Below are 15,151 nucleotides of genomic sequence, written 5' to 3' on the forward strand. Positions count from 1 at the left end.
GTTAAAGAAGCTTAACTCTCTTTTGCAGGGAAAGGTCTCCAGCAGAAAACCAAAATCTTCTGACGCTATTGCTGGGGACCTTAAAAATCTTGTAGGGCGCAAGATAAAATGCCCAAATGGCATCATTATGTACTTCGTTCCTGAATCGCATGCCACTCTCCCTATTAGTCCTAATCTGGATCTAAGTTTTCATAACCCACTGGTTCGTCAAATGTTTTTGCTTCACAATTCTCTTCGTGAAGCCTATCCCCCTAACTGCACTGTATGGTACGACACCAGCGCCTTCGGAGTCTTCGGAATGGATTATTGACAGTGGGTGTACAAATCACATGACTGGCAAAAGAAGTCTTCTCATGGACTCAACTTTACGTCCATCCGACAAGAGCCACATCACATTTGCTGACACTGGTAAAAGTAAGGTATTGGGTCTAGGTAGAGTTGCAATCTCAAGGGATCAACACATGGATAAAGTCATGCTTGTTGAATCCCTTGGCTTCAACTTAATGTCTGTCTCAATACTTTGCGATTTGAACATGATTGTAATGTTTGGAAAATATCGTTGCCTTGTACTAATGGAATCTGACAAGTCTCTAGTGTTTGAAGGGTATCGAAAAGATGATTTGTACGTGGTAGATTTCTCAGCAGGGCCACATCTTGCAGTATGTCTTCTAGCAAAGGCTTCAGAATGCTGGCTATGGCATCAGAGGCTTGGACATGCTGGCATGAGGAACCTCCACACTCTTGCGAAGAAGAAACATGTCATAGGCATCGAGGGCATCAAGTTCAAGAAAGACCATTTGTGCGGTGCCTGTGAAGCAGGGAAGATGACGAGGGCCAAACATCCCTCGAAGACAATCATGACTACTACTCAACCCTTCGAACTGCTTCACATGGATCTTTTCGGTCCCACTCATTACTCAACTCTAACTACTACTGCTTGCCTCTATGGCTTCGTTATTGTTGATGATTATTCTAGATATACTTGGGTGCACATAATCCTTTACAATATTGAAGTGCAGGATGTCTTCAGACGCTTCGCCAATCGTGCTATGAACAATTTTGGCGCCAAGATAAAGCACATCAGAAGTGACAATGGCACTGAATTCAAGAACACTGGCCTTGACACATATCCTGATACCTTGGGCATCACACATGAATTCTCAGCCCCGTACACACCACAGCAGAATGGCATCGTCGAACGCAAGAACAGAACACTAATTGAGATGGCCAGAACGATGCTGGATGAATACAAGACCCCAAGAAAATTCTGGCCCGAAGCTATTGATACTGCATGCCATACAATCAATCGTGTTTATCTTCACAAGCTACTGAACAAGACATCTTATGAGCTCCTTACTGGCAAAAAACCAAATGTCAGTTACTTCAGAGTATTTGGCGCAAGATGCTGGATCAAGGACCCACACCATACCTTAAAGTTTGCACCAAAAGCACATGAGGGTGTTACGCTTGGATATGGAAAGGATTCGCACTCCTACAGAGTCTTCAATCTCTTTCATTACAAAGTGGTTGAAACAGTGGATGTGCGGTTCGATGAGACCAATGAGTCACAAAGAGAGCAACTGCCAAATGTGCTAGATGAAGTTCCAGCTAGTGAATCAATCAAGTTATGGGAACTGGAGAGATTATACCTTCTGAAGCTCATCTTGAAGAAGAACTTATCATCTCAGCACCTGATCCACATGAAGACAATGCTCAGCCTGAAGACATTCCTCCCAACAACAACACAGATCAGCAAGAGCAAAGTCTTCGCCCTATACATCCTCGTGTTGCCAATGAAGTGCAGATTGATAGAATAATTAACAGCATCAATGCACCAGGTCCACTAACTCGTTCAAGGGCAACTCAACTGGCAAATTTCTGTGGGCACTTCGCATTCGTCTCAATATCAGAACCCAAGAAAGTTGAAGAAGCCTTCTTGGAACCTGAATGGATTCAAGCTATGCAAGAAGAGCTTCAACAGTTTGAGCTGAATAATGTATGGGAACTAGTTAAGCGTCCTGATCCACGGAAGCACAACATAATAGGCACCAAATGGATATATCGCAACAAGCAAGATGAGCATGGTCAAGTTGTCAGAAACAAAGCTCGTCTCGTTGCTCAAGGATATACTCAAGTGGAAGGCATTGACTTCGATGAAACATTTGCTCCTGTGGCTAGGCTTGAAGCCATACGCATACTGCTGGCCTATGCAAATCATCATAACATACTTCTATATCAAATGGATGTGAAGAGTGCCTTTCTCAATGGCAAGATTGAAGAAGAAGTGTATGTTGCACAACCGCCTAGCTTTGAAAATCCAAAACATCCTGACATGGTATACAAGGTCAACAAGGCACTGTATGGCCTCAAACAAGCCCCTAGGGCCTGGTATGACACACTCAAATACTTCCTGAAGAGCAAAGGCTTCATACCTGGTTCCCTAGATCCCACTCTTTTCACGAAGACATATGATGGTGAACTATTTGTGTGCCAAATATATGTGGATGACATTATCTTCGGCTGCACCAATCAGAAGTACAGTGAAGAGTTTGGATATATGATGCAAGAGCAATATCAGATGTCCATGATGGGGGAGCTGAAGTTCTTCCTTGGTCTTCAAATACGACAACAACGCAATGGCATCTTCATATCTCAAGAGAAGTATCTCAAAGATTGCCTGAAGAAGTTCGGTATGCAAGACTGCAAAGGCTTCACAACACCAATGCCAGCCAAACATCATCTGGGTCCTGACGACAATGGTAAAGAGTTCGATCAAAAGGTATACCGCTCCATGATTGGTTCTTTACTTTATTTATGTGCATCTAGGCCAGATATTATGCTTAGTGTTTGCATGTGTGCTCGATTTCAAGCGGCACCAAAGGAGTCGCGTCACTTAGCTGTGAAGCGAATTCTTCGATATTTGGCTCACACCCCAACTCTAGGATTATGGTATCCAAAGGGCTCAGAGTTTGATTTGGTTGGATTCTCGGATGCTGATTATGCTGGTGACAAAGTTGATCGCAAGTCTACATCAGGCACATGTGTCACTTCTGGGACGATCACTTGTATGTTGGTCTTCAAAGAAGCAGAACTATGTATCCCTCTCCACTGCTGAATATGAATACATTGCTGCTGGATCTTGCTGCGCTCAGCTTCTGTGGATGAAGAAAACACTCAAGGACTATGGCATTCATCTGAAGCAAGTGCCACTTTACTGCGACAACGAAAGCGCCATCAAGATTGCCAACAACCCAGTTCAGCACTCGAAGACAAAGCACATGGAAATTCGTCATCACTTTCTCAGAGATCATGTTGTGAAGGAAGACATTGATATCATACACGTCAACACTGAAGAGCAATTGGCAGATATCTTCACCAAGCCCTTGGATAAGAAGAGGTTTTGCAAGTTACGGTGTGAGCTGAATATCCTGGAATCCTCAAATGTCCTGTGATCAAGCACACATCCTAACCCTTATGCATATTGATGACTTAGATGTGCAACACACGAAGTGAAGTATATCTTCAATCAATGAAGACATACATTCTAAGTGTGAATACATTAATGTGGAATTTGACTTCGGAGCGCCACGATAATTGTGCGTCGTGTCTGGGTCTAATACTTCCTATACGGTGGGTAACGCCACCACCAAACGTTCTATTTTGAAGTGTTTCTCTCATGGCGTTACCTTGCAATGTCTTCACATTTGGTTTGGCTTCGAACTCAACATATTTTCATGATTATCTTCACTATGTTGATTATAGATATATATATATATATATGCTAGTGTTCTGTCCTCTACAGCATTCACTTATAGCTATGTCTTCGTGTTGAATCTTTTGAACTAAGTGAATGTGATCGGACCCCAACTTCTCTATGCTTCCTATCTCAAATACTATCTCTCCAAGTCATATGCATTCTATTGAAACTGTCGAATGTCTTCATTGCGTCCTTGTCAGCAGAAGATACAGAGACAACCATTAAGTCCGTTTTCAATGCTCATTCCTCCACATAAAATCCGGAGAAGTAGGAACGACCACCCGCCAATCCAGGCGTGCGTGGGACGTGGAACAAACCCCAAACTTCCGCAAACTAGCCACGTGTTCCTCAGATGCGAATCGCCAGGGGCACCTGTGTAATAGCACGGTGCCGCCCCTGTGCCTATAAATACACACTCACAACGGTAACTATCTCTTCTTCCACCCTCGCACGAACCCTAGCGCCACCGCTAGCTCTCGACGACGCCGGCGATGAAGCACTTCGCTGCCGCAACCTCTCCGACGCCGTCTTCACGCCGACCGCGGACATCATCCTCTCCGCCGTCGCCGTAGGTCTCCTCCGTCGCCAAGTTAGGGCACGAACGAGTGAACTGCTCGGCCTCATCTCCCACTCCGTCTAGCAGTTCTCAGTGTGGTAAATAAAACTCCCTTTTTACAGCATCGTTGATCCTATTGATCTGTCACTTTCTACCACAAGTAGTTTTTGTTCACACAAACTAGATCTCTCTCAAACTGCATCTCATAACATGCCTAGTATATTCACTTGTGCTTCACAAAGTAGTTAGATTCCTCACTTGTACTGATCTGTGGATTCGTACAAATCTGGAACCAACTTCTTATCTATGAGTGAATGTCTTCGCACGATGAGGTCAATGTCTTCTAAACTGATTTATCTTCAAAATTTTCTGAGAATGCATATGACCTCTTCCCCTTCCCTCGCACCATAATGCTGTCACAGATACATGTCCGTGGGAGAATCCTTTGGTTCTCATAGTCTGCATTCATTTGCAGAATTCTTACAGCATCACATAAATTCTCCTGAAGCTAGTTCCTGTTGGTCCAGCAAAAGAAAGCCTTTGAAGCCTTTGAACGTCTTGAAGCCTTCCAAGTTAAAGTTTATGGCTTCAGAAACAGCAGCAAGGAAGGGGGGCAGACAGCGACGTGGAGGAACATCCAAAGATCTGCCTGATGAACTGGCAGAAATGTATAAAACAGATCTTGAAGAGAATTATGGTCAGCGCAAGACCCGAATTCAATGGATTCGACGCTATTGGGCAGAACAATGGTTCAAATACCGCTTCACAACCCAAGAATATGCTGAGAAAAGTGCCATAAAAAGACCGTGGGGAGACATCTTATACAAGAATCTTGTACCCAGGTCCAGAGATGAAGCTATTGCCCAAAGCTTCTATCCATGCATGGTCCGTGGGCCACAGCCTGATGATGCACATCCGTCGTCACTACTCTGGTGTCGTGACGACAATCTATTCAAGCGCAACTTCCAGTTTTCCTAAAACTCAGCGAAGCAATTTGGGTTAGACTTCAACCCTGGTCCTTTAGCACCAAGGGCAGATGGTACACGAGAAGCAGAGCCCAATGTCATCGGTCCGTATGCCAACCTTGAAGGTCTCATCACCTACATCTTGGTTCAAGGGACTGCAGTGAATGAGCCTGCAGCTGACACTGAGTCTGATGAAGCACCTGCAGTGCCTGCAGTGCTGAAGCCGAAGCAGTTGAAGAAGCCAAAAGCTCCAAAGCCAGCCCCTTCACCAAAAATCTCAAAGGCGAAGCCATTGGCGACTGCACCTCCTGAAGACAGTGTGCAGTCTGAAGACTTATCACGCGTCTCAAGGCACCAGAAGGCCAAGATGCCTCTGTCTCACACTGGCAAAGAACTCACAGCTGCTGCCATCCTGCGTAGTGAAGCCATTGATCTGTCAAGTGATGAAGATCTTGGAGATGACGCTCTTGAGCAACTCATTAAGAGCAAAGAAGAAGCAGAAATCTTCAACAATCTGCCTCTCTTTGATGTCGCCATCATCCACAACTTCATTAACGAGTGGTTTGCCACACCAAACATCAGCTTTGAAGATCTACAGCTACCCGTTGGCCTAAGCGTCGCCTTCCAAGGTGCTATTGCTTCAGAACTTGCCATTGCCCAGCGCATTGTTGAACTGAAGCAGAAAATTGATCATGAAAAGGCTCAGTTCAAGAAGAATATGGCCAAGCTCAGCGTGCAAGAAGTGAAGAGCTTCAAGATCATGTTGCATGAGCTAAAGGAAAACTTTATGAAGAAGCATGCAGAAGCTCAGGGTTCACGTGAGCGGATGAAGTCTCTGGCTGACAGATGTGTGCAAGCCTACAATGAGGCTGAGAAGCGCAAGGCACTTGGGCGTCCTGGCATCGACCCCAAGATGGCCGCAAAGAAAAAGAAGAAGACTGTTCCAGCTGAACCAGAGGCACCAAGGCAGGAAGCAGTTCCGCTTGTCTTCCCAACTGCAACGACTGGCTCGAAGCCAAAGAGCCGGTCAACAACTTCAGAGCTCAAAAAGACAAGAACTGTTGAGGCTGAAGCCAGGAAGAGGAAAAGCTCTGAAGCCTCTCCTACTGCCCCCAGCAAGAAAAAGAGAAAGACCAAGAAATCTCGGGCTGCTCCCAGAGTCCTTGATAGTTGAACCTATTTCTATGGTTCACCCTGACGCAGAACGTCAACTGACGGCTCATGAGCCTGCTTCCACAGAGGCTCCTGAAGCTGAAGACATTCCAGCAGCTGATCCCATCGCTGCTGAAGACATTGGTCATCGTGACAATGTAGAAGATGATGCAGCCCTTCCTCAGTTAGAACACAGCGAACTCATCAGCATTGGTTGTCCACTGACGCCAATTGCACAGGATGCTTCATGGGCGGATCGCCCTCAAGAGGAAGAAGACTATGAGGCCCAGCCCACTCCAACCCCACAGGCGTCGTCTGCGTTCCGCAGGCTTCGCAAAGGTCCAAGGCCTCAAGTCTATGTTGAAGACATTCCGGCTGCATCAGCCGCAGAAGAAGCACCACAAGAGCTCACTCCTCTGCTCCACCAAGAAGCAGTTCTCCAGGAGAACGTGCTTGTAACCGTCCCTCCAGCTAGTCAAGCGGAGGATGAAAATCTTGAGGCTGCCACAACCAACAACGAAGCTAATGTGGAGCCCTCCCCAGCAAAAGCTTCAGAAGACAGCGAAGCCACTGAACCCACAACTTCTATTCCCGAGTCTGCTGCAGGTCCTCAATTCAACTATCATGTTGAGCACAGGCCTCAGGTCCAGAAGCCAATCCCCAAACTGCCAAGGTTTCCAGGTCCTGCATCAGCACCTGGCTCCTTCAACATCAATGGCTTCAAGGCAGATAATACTTTCTTCAATAGCTCCAAGAACCCCTATTCAAGGGAAAAGGATTTCATCAGATAGGTTCTGGAGCTATCCTCAGCACAGCTACTACTCTTGCATACTGTACAACCAAGGTCACATTTTCCCGCACAAGCGCCTTGATGTTGAAGCTATTGCTGGTCTGCCCTGTCTAGAGGAAGCGTTGGATTGCTTCAAACAAGTGGGTCTGCTGCAGTTTGTCACTGATGAAGAGCATTGGAACGAAGAGCTCCTGCTACAATTCTATGCCACACTGCACATCAAAGGATACAACAAAGATCCGAAGACTTGAGTCCTGGAGTGGATGACCGGCAACGTTCATCACGAAGCCAATGCATTTGATATCATTGAGCTCACTGGCCTGCCCACTCCAGGCGAATTCTTCGAGCAAGGCTGTCGGCTATACACTGAAGCTATTGAGAGCATATTTCAGAGGCCTGAACCGAATATGAGTCAGATGCTCTCCATGATGAAGCCATTGCCCCACGATGCTCCTTATCCCATAGAGTTCTTCATTGAAGACCTTGAGTACCTTCCCAGGACCATCTATCACATCATCCGGCGGACTCTCTGGCCCATTAAAGGACACTCTCCAAATGCCAAGATCGAGGGTGCAATGAAGACTCTGATATTCTATATCCTTCATGGCAAATGCTTCAACGCACAGGATTTCTTCATACGCCAACTAGCTGCATCAAGCTCAGATCTGTTTGGTTTAAAGTTCTATGCTCCTTGGGTAATGAGGCTGATCAAACTTCACTCTGCCATCTCGTATCATCCCTCAGCCCGCAACCATCGGATCTTCTTGTCTGATGTGGATACCTCTGCTGAAGCCATCTATCCTGAACCTGCCAAGCAACCTCTGAGTCTTCAGAATGCAGAACACCAGAGCTTCACTCAAAACGTTGAAGGTGTTGAAGCCATCTCCAGGATGTATCCTTTGGCCGGCACTACACGTGCACCACATCCTGCTTCAACTGAAGCCACTGACAGTGCCACTGCTTCAAGACCCAAGAAGCGCACTCGTGTTCTCAACGACCGAGTGCTTCTTGTGGCCCTTCATCAAAAGCAGAATAGGCATCATGACTGGTTGAAGAGACAGATGAAAAGCCTCTTGGTGGATGTAAATCGCATCCGAAATCTTGCCACCAAGAATGCATTCGTTGCACATGAAACATGTCGCCGCACATGGAAAGGGCTAACAATGATGCTTTCTGAAGCTGATCTTCAAGAGGATGGCTTCACTGAAAGATTCAAGTTTGACTCCACACCTCCTCGAAGAGCTGTGCTGCTGGGAACTCCATCCCTTGAAGATTCTGAGTTCTCTTCCTCTGCTGCCACAGTCACTGCCAGAATCATTGAGGAAGAAGACGATGCTACTTCACCGCCATATGCTTCAGCACCTCCAAGCTCTTCTGCACCGCCAACCAACACCAACAACCCTGCTACTTCACCTACTCCTCATGGGAACGAGTAGAGACTCTATGTCTTCAAACCTTTTTGGTCATTTCTGACAAAAGGGGGAGAAGCATATGAGATTTTGATAGTCTTCAAGCGGGTTCATATGGGCGGGTGCCTTATATTTTGCTTCGTGCTTACAACTCTCGTTTTTGCTACATTTGGTTCTTATGAGTTGTAACACTTAAACCAGATGGTCGTCTGCTACTTGTTTGCCACCCTGTTTTGCGAAGATAAATTCTGTATGTGCGACGATAAATTCCGCACTTATCTCATTCTACAGACGTCCATTTTCCATTATGCATGTCATTATCTTCATATACTTTCACATGCATAGTGGATTGTCATCATAAGCTGAAGTGGATCTCCACAAGTACAACCTGCCATGTGCATTTGCATTCCAAAAGCAAATTAACTTATATGCACATCTTCAGGGGGAGCCCTTGCAACTTATGAAGACAATTCCTTATCCTTTACAATTTCACAGACTATATTCCCCGTTGAAAACTTTAACTAGTTTGTCATCAATCACCAAAAATGGGGAGATTGTAAGTGCATCTAGTGCCACCCCTAGTTGGTTTTGGAGTATTGACGACAAACCTAGTCGAGGGACTAATGTGTTTGTGGGAATTGCAGGATAACACAGGTAGAAGTCCCTCATTGATTCGGTTTTACTACCAGAGATGACCCCTAAAAATGTATGAAGACATTGAAGTCAAAGGTGGTATGTGAAGATATTCACATTGAAGACTATGACAAAAGAAGACACGATATGAAGCCTATGGAGCTCGAAGACTTAGATCTTTCGTAGTTCTTTTTCTTTTGTGTTGAGTCATAGGAACCACCGTACTGTTAAGTGGGGTCCAGGAGAACCAGTCAGAATGACTGAAGTGATGCCTAAACCAAAAACCTATATCTTCGAGTGAAGACAATGAGAGCGAATCTTGTCCAGAGCCGGACAAGTCAGCTTTGCTTGTAGCCCAAGTAAAGTTGCCATGTGAGTTTGAAATCTGACCGTTGGGACACGTGTCAGTTCCTTAGTGACCCAGGGTCATTTCGGACAAATCAGGTCGGGTTGCCAAGTTGCTATAAATAGCCCACCCCCCTACAACCATAAACTGTTGGCTGCTCAGATTTCAGTGCACGGCTTTTATCGTTTGAGAGCAACCCACCTCGAAGCCTTTGAGAGAAAATTCCTAGCGAGGAGAAAGCCCTAACCACCCAGAGCCAGAGTAAATTGGGCATCACTTAAGTCTTCTTGTCTGAGTGATCTGAAGACTTATTACACTTGAGGACTGTGCATCCTCCAGACGGTTAGGCGTCGCATTCAGAGCATCCAAGAGACATTGTGGATTGCCAGTGAACGAAGTTTGTGAAGGTTTGGGAGTCTACCTTGAAGACTTACCTGAGTGATTGGGCGAGGACTATGTGACCTTAGCTCAAGGAGAATACGGTGAGGACTTGGTGTCCTGAGCTGCGTGTTCAGGACTGGGTGTCCGGGACTGTGTGTCCTAAGGTTTAAATACCTAGCCGCTCCAACCAGACGTACAGTTGTCACAGCGACTGGAACTGGTCCAACACATCATTGTCTTCAACGAGTCACTGGTTTCATCTTCACTTCCTTTTTTACTTACTGTTACTCATTGTGAAGCCATTACATGCCTGCTATATCCTTTGTCTTCACAACGTAACTGTATGATTTGTTTGGCTTCATAACTTCTTCCTACCTGATCCTTATTACACTGCAGCTACTTGTCATTGTGCTTTCACTCTATTGAATACTTGACCATGGCTTGTCTAGTGTAATCTAACTTCCGCTGCATAGTAATAGGCATATCTCTGCTGTTTGTCTTCATAACTTCCACGTTTTGAAGACTTTCATAAAAATCGCCTATTCACCCCCCCTCTAGTCGATATAACGCACTTTCAATCTTCATATACTTTCACATGCATAGTGGATTGTCATCATAAGTTGAAGTGGATCTCCACAAGTACCACCTGCCATGTGCGTTTGCATTCCAAAAGCAAATTAACTTATATGCACATCTTCAGGGGGAGCCCTTGCAACTTATGAAGACAATTCCTTATCCTTTACAGCTTCACAGATTTTATTCCCCATTGAAAACTTCAACTAGTTTATCATCAATCACCAAAAAGGGGGAGATTGTAAGTGCATCTAGTGCCACCCCAGTTGGTTTTGGAGTATTGACGACAAACCTAGTTGAGGGACTAATGTGTTTGTGAGAATTGCAGGATAACACAGGTAGAAGTCCCTCATGATTCGGTTTTACTACCAGAGATGACCCCTAAAAATGTATGAAGACATTGAAGTCAAAGGTGGTATATGAAGATATTCACATTGAAGACTATGACAAGAGAAGACACGATATGAAGACTATGGAGCTCGAAGACTTAGATCTTTCGTAGTTCTTTTTCTTTTGTGTTGAGTCATAGGAACCACCGTACTGTTAAGTGGGGTCCAAGAGAACCAGTCAGAATGACTGAAGTGATGCCTAAACCAAAAACCTATGTCTTCGGGTGAAGACAATGAGAGCGAATCTTGTCCAGAGTCGGACAAGTGAGCTTTGCTTGTAGCCCAAGTAAAGTTGCCGTGTGAGTTTGAAATCTGACCGTTGGGACACGTGTCAGTTCCTTAGTGACCCAGGGTCATTTCAGACAAATCAGGTCGGGTTGCCAAGTGGCTATAAATAGCCCACCCCCTACAACCATAAATGGTTGGCTGCTCAGATTGAGAGTACGGCTTTTGTCGTTTGAGAGCAACCCACCTCGAAGCCTTTGAGAGAGAATTCCTTGCGGGGATAAAGACCTAACCACCAGAGCCAGAGAGAATTGGGCATCACTTAAGTCTTCTTGTCTGTGTGATCTCAAGACTTATTACACTTGAGGACTGTGCATCCTCCAGCCGGTTAGGCGTCACGTTCTGAGCATCCAAGAGACATTGTGGATTGCCAGTGAACGAAGTCTGTGAAGGTTTGGGAGTCTACCTTGAAGACTTACCAGAGTGATTGGGCGAGGTCTATGTGACCTTAGCTCAAGGAGAATACGGTGAGGACTGGGTGTCCTGAGCTGCGTGTTCAGGACTGGGTGTCCGGGACTGTGTGTCCTAAGGTTTAAATACCTAGCCGCTCCAACCAGACATACAGTTGTCACAGCAACTGGAACTGGTCCAACAAATCATTGTCTTCAACGAGTCACTGGTTTCATCTTCACTTCACTTTACTTACTGTTTCTCCTTGTGAAGTCATTGTATATTTGCTTTATCATTTGTCTTCACTGAATGACTGCGTGTTCTGTTTGGTTTCACAATATCTTCCTACCTGATCCTTACTACCTAGCTGCTATTAGTCTTTGTGCTTTCACTTCATTGAATACTTGACTATGGTTTGCCTAGTGTAGTCTACCTTCCGCTGCATGGTAATAGGTTTAATTTTATCGTTTGTCTTCAAAACTCCCATGTTATGAAGACTTTCATAAAAATCACCTATTCACCCCCCTCTAGTCGATATAACGCACTTTCACCTGGCAGTGCCCGAACTCGCTGCACCTCTTTTCTTTTTCTCCTATTTATTTCTCGGAACAATGTATTTCCGTTCATTTGCAATGAAAAGGAGTCATGCCCGGTTCGAAAAAAAAGGTCGCCCCTTGCTCCCACTTCTGGCGACGCTATGCCGTCCCTTCCTCAGCGTTTTGCTTCCGCATGGATGCCTTCTCATGCACCGTCGTGCGCAGTACAGCAGATCCATGGTGAAATTTTCTGCTGTGTGGATCAGGGGCAATAATAATTACTCCCTGTTACCAAAACATTAGAGAAGTCTCCCCCTTCCACGGGAGGGGATCCCAGCTGACGGGTAAATTCCCCCGACGGGGGTTTTCTCCTCTGGGATTGCTGCCCGTACGACCAAATATAGCCTTTAGATGGTTGCATCGTACATATGCATCACCCTAAGCTGCATGATGTTAGAGAAGAGATATGCATTCCATCACCTTTGCCGAGATGGGCAAAACCAATTGGTGGCCAAACAAGCGATAGTAGCAAAGTTTTATACTCCCTCCATTCCAAAATAGATGACCCAACTTTATATTAAGTTTATACAAAGTTGGGTCATCCCATCCAAAACCACAGTTCAGTCAGAGATAAAATTCAGTTCCTATTCGTTGAATTATTGTCATACAAATCAATGTCTTTCACTCCGACCTATCTCTCTCGGGCAAATCCATATATCGAATGCTGCAAGCGGAAAGAGCGCCTTGCCCACGACGTAGAGTTGATTTGCAAAGAAAATAGTTAGCCTCGAGTTTGGTCGCTAGCTTCTGACTTATTTCGTGTAAGATTTGGTGCCTTTTTCCCTTTCCTTTTATTTCTTTGTTATTAACACGTTATATTTATTAATTTTTTGAACCCCCCCCCCCTTTTCACCTTTTGTTCTTCTAAACAGATTTGAAATACAAGACAAACTTTCTGAGTACTATGTTGATTTTTTTAAAACATACGATGAACATTTTGAAAAGATAAGAGTAACATTATGAAAATACACAATGAACATTCTTTCAATACGCTTACAACTTCACATACAATGAAGCTTAAAACAATATGCGATATGTTTTTTATGAGTATACACTGATATTTATTAAATATCATTATGAACATTTTTCAAAAACATGGTAATTTAAATGATTGACATTTTTTCGGAAGCAACGATACGGGTCACATTACCATATAGTCTCGTTATCGACCGTCATACAACTAGATCGGGCAGGCGATCAGCCCATTAAATGTTTTTAGTGCGACCATTGAAAAGTGATGTATTCTGCCAGATCTGATGCATACCCGTATGTTACAATAGCATTGCAGCTCTGCTCTTTTCTCCCGACTGATTATATAAGCTTGTAAAATTTGGATCCTGGAAATAAACAGCTTGTAATTTTGGATCCTGCAAATTAAGCATTGTATGCCACATTTTTCTTGTAGATTATTGCAAATTATATAAGCTTACTCTGATGTTTTGCTCATTTTAGAATAAAGGTTATGATGCTTCTTTTTTTCTCATTTTCTGTAGATAGCTTTACTTTGATTTTTTGCTCATTTGACAATAAGTGCCAGAATATTTTGTGAATAGTTTTTTGAAAGATCCAGCATCATTGACATTTATTGATAGCTAGCAAAGAGGCCCGTGCGTTGCAACGGGAGAAAAAAATCCACTAATATCTCTAGCTGGGTCAATTGGTGGATTTTATGAGATCAGACCCCTCCCATTGGCAATTTAGTTTTCTTCGGACCTGGGCCACAGTGCGCCACCAGATAGGCTTCCTCCGTTGGGCCAAAACGGGTGGCAAGTAGCAAAACCAAATAGCGTATGTGAAATTAATTGAAACGAGACCGAATGAAGCGGGACGAAACCAAGAGTATCACTTTCCTTTAATAGTAGGTATAGATAGCAGGAAGCAACGAAAAATAATAAGGTGATGAAGGTCCTAGACCAGAGGATCCGAAGATCAAAGAAAAAAGAAAACATCAGTCCTAACAGTCGTACTAGGTAGCGCAGCTTCGACTCCGACGTAAAAACATTATTCTGTGAATATAGTTGGATGCGATAGTATGTAAAACATTGTTTTTTCATTGTCCAGCAAATTTCTCACTGCTCCACTTTTGCTTGTGGCTATTTCTGAATCTGTATGAACATTTAGAATCAATCTCAAATGGTCTACTTATACTGGTACTATGTTATCAGGTTCCATCTTTTTTTCTTTGGAAGTGGGAATTCAACTTTGTTTTTTAATATCTCATGTCATTGTGATCTGATGGTTATAAGTTGGAGCCTGTACTGATCTCTTAGCAACCTGTGTAGCCAGATCAGTAGAGACGAGGCAGATGACGTGAGAAAGGCCATATAGGTTTTCGAAGAGATTTGTGCCAAGGATCGGGAACTCTTGTGCAGGTTCCAATCAGATTGAGAGTTGGGTAAAGAATCTGTTGTGGATGGCCGGATGCAGTACACGTTTTTCTTTTTGACACAATAATGTCTATAGAACAAATTTGTACGACATGTCTTTTAGGTTGTTTGTAAGTACTAGTATAAACAATCGTTTTCGAAAGTGTATAGAGTACAAAAATATGATAGGCGGAGCTGCACCTAAAACAATCTTAACAGGTCCGGCTTAATATAATTTAAGTTGCTCGCAACATGCTAAGCTAAATTGCCCTTCGACATCCAACTCATGACCCGGTTCAGATTTTATTTTTCGCGAATACGCAAAGTTTGCGTATCTTTCATTGATAGGTAGAAGGAAATATAAGATTGGGCATTACACTTTAGGACATACACGAGAGACTGGCGCTAAGCTCAATACTTGAGCAGCAAGATCCGGGGCTGCTCAACCCAAAGAGAAAGAGGCCAGCCTATGCCTACGTTGTTGTGCAATCCGTTGGCTCCGGCTAGCCCAAAGCAAAGCCTCCTGCCGAATGGTCTCGAATAGGCTGCCGGTGGAAGGGCGA

The sequence above is a fragment of the Triticum dicoccoides genome, chromosome 5A, assembly GCF_002162155.2.
Source record: "Triticum dicoccoides isolate Atlit2015 ecotype Zavitan chromosome 5A, WEW_v2.0, whole genome shotgun sequence".
NCBI classification, from domain to species: Eukaryota; Viridiplantae; Streptophyta; class Magnoliopsida; order Poales; family Poaceae; genus Triticum; species Triticum dicoccoides.